The sequence below is a fragment of the Orycteropus afer genome, unplaced genomic scaffold, assembly GCF_000298275.1.
Source record: "Orycteropus afer afer isolate SDZICR_OR568_19922 unplaced genomic scaffold, OryAfe1.0 scaffold00079, whole genome shotgun sequence".
Classification (NCBI taxonomy): Eukaryota; Metazoa; Chordata; class Mammalia; order Tubulidentata; family Orycteropodidae; genus Orycteropus; species Orycteropus afer.
In genome coordinates this window covers 9,662,511-9,665,531 of record NW_006921666.1, presented here as the reverse complement: position 1 = coordinate 9,665,531, position 3,021 = coordinate 9,662,511, and positions in this window count along the sequence as shown.

Sequence of the window (3,021 nt, the reverse complement as noted above, 5' to 3'; positions counted from 1 at the left end):
ACTGATATTTCAAATGCCAGAAGGGTCACCCATGGTGGACAGGTTTCAGTGGAACTTTGAGACCAAGACAGACTAGGAGAAAGGACATGACTAAGTCCACTTATGAAAGAATTGCCCACTGAAAACCTTATGAATAGCAGTGAAGTATTGTCTGATAAAGTGTTGGAAGATCAGCCCCTCAGGTTAGAAGGTACTCAAAATATCATGAGGGGAGAACTGCCTCCTCAAAGTAGAGTTGACCTTAATGGAGAGGATGGAGTAAAGCTTTCAGGACCTTAATTTGTTGATGTGGCACAATTCAAAATGAGAAGAAACACTGCAAACATTCATTAATAGTTGGAATGTGTATGTATGTGGTATGAATCTAAGAAAATTGAAAGTTATCAAAAATGAAATGGAATGCATAAAGATTGATATCCTAGGCACTAATGAGTTGAAATGAACTGGTATTGGTCATTTTATATTGGAGAATTATATAGTATACTCTTCCAGGTACAACAATTTAAAGATAAATGGCATCACATTCACTGTCAAAAAGAACATTTCAAGATCTATCCCGATGTACAGTATTGTCAGTGATGGGATAATATCTATATGCATACAAAGAAGATCAGTTAATACTCCTATTATTCAAATTTATGCACCAACTACTAAAGCCAAAGATGAAGAAATTGAAGATTTTTACCAACTTCTGCAGCCCAAAATTGACCAAACATACAATCAAGATTTAGTGGTAATTATTGCTGAATGTGAAAGTCAGAAACAAAGAAGAAGCATTAGTATTTGGAAAACATGGGCTTAGTGATACCAATGACACTGGAGATCATATGATAGAATTTTGCAAGACCAATGATTTATTCATTGCAAATACCTTTTTTCAATAACATAAATAAATGGTGACTATACACATGAACCTCACTGGACCTCACCAGATGGAATGCACAGGAATCAAATTGACTACATTTTTGGCAACCGATGATGGCAAAGTTCAATATTATAAACCAGAACAAGACCAGGCCAACTGTAGAAATCCAAAACCCAAAATTCACTGCTGTCAGGTCAATTCTGATTTATAGCAGCCCTATAGGAAAGAGAAGAACAGCCTCATAAGGTTTCCAATGTTGTAAATCTTTAAGGAAGTGGATTGCCTCATCTTTCTCCCACAGAGTAGCTGTGGGTTTGAACCACCAACCTTTTGGTTAGCAGATGAATGCCTTAACCACGTGCCACCAGAGCTCATCTGGCCAACTGTGGAATAGACCATCAACTGCTCATAGAAAATTTTAAGCTGAAGCTGAAGAAAATTATAACAAGTCCAGCAGAGCCAATATATGACCTTGAATAAATATATCCCACCTAAATGTAGAGACCATCTGAAGAACAGATCTGACACACTGAATACCAATGACCAAAGACTAGATGAGTTGTGGGATGACATCAAGGACATCATACATCAAGTAAAAGGTCATTAAAATGACCAGGAAGAAAGAAAAGACCAAAATGGATGTCAGAACACACTCTGAATGTAGAGTAGGTAAAGGAAACAGAAGAAATTGTGAAGTACAAGAGATGAATAGAAGATTTCAAAAGGCTCAAGAAGACAAAGTATTACAATGAAACGTGCAAAGATCTTGCGTTAGAAAATTGAAAGAAAAGATTATGTTGGGCATTTCTCAAGCTGAGATAACTGAAGAAAAAATTCAAGCCTTGAGTTGCAAAATTGAAGGATTCTATGAGCAAAATATTGAACAATGCTTCATTTTACTTGGATACACAATCGATGCCATGGAAGCAGTAATCAAGAAGATGGAAGGAACACACAGAGTCAATGTACCAAAAAGAACTGATTGACATTCACCATTTCAAGAAGTAGCATATAAGCAAGAACCAGTGACACTGAAAGAAGCAGTCTAAGCTTCATGGAAGGAATTAGTGAAAAATAAGGGTATTGATGGAGTACCAACTGAGATGTTTCAACAAACAGATGCAGTGCTAGCTGTACTCACTTGTTTATGCCAAGAAATCTGAAAGACAGCTACCTGGCCAACCAACTGGAAGATATCCATATTTGTGCCCATTCTAAAGAAAGGTAATCCAGCAGACTGCAGAAATTATTGAGCAAATTTATGCAAGTAAAATTTTGTTGAAGATAATTGAAAAAAAGTTGCAGAAGTTTATCGACAGGGAACCTCCAAATATTCAAGCCAGATTCAGAAGAGGATGTGGAATGAGGGATACCATTGCTAATGTCAGATGGATCTTGGCTGAAATCAAAGAATATCAGAAATTTACCTGTGTTGCATTGATTATGCACAGCCCTTCAACTGTGTAGTTCATAACAAATTTATGAATGACATTGTAAAGAATGGTGATTACAGAACACTTAATTGTGCTCATACTACCTCAAGAGCACATAGACTAAAAGGCATAGTTTAAAATCAGGAAAATTGTGTATCAGGGTTGTATCCTTTCACTATACTTGTTCAATGTGTATGCTGAGCAAATTATCCAAGAAACTGGACTATATGATAGAGAACATGGCATCAGGATTGGAGAGAGACTAATTAATGATCTGTGATATGCAAAATAAACAACCTTGTTTGCCAAAAGTGAAGACTTGAAGCACTTACTGATGAAGATCAATTACTACAGCATTCAGTATGGATTACACCTTATCATAAAGAAAATAAAAATCCTCAAATGGGCCAATAAGCAACATCATGATATACAGAGAAAAGATTGAAGTTGTCGAAGATTTCATTTTACTTGCATACACAATCGATGCCATGGAAGCAGTATTCAAGAAATCAAACAATGTATTGTATTGGGGAAATCTGCTGCATCAGACCTCTTTAAAGCATTAAAGAGTGAAGATGTTACTTTGAAAACTAAGGTGTACCTGACACAAGCCATGGTATTTTCAATCACCTCATGTGCAGGGGAAAGCTGGATAATGAATTAGGAAGACCAAAGAAGAATTAATACATTTGATTTATGGTGTTGGCAAAGAATATTGAATAC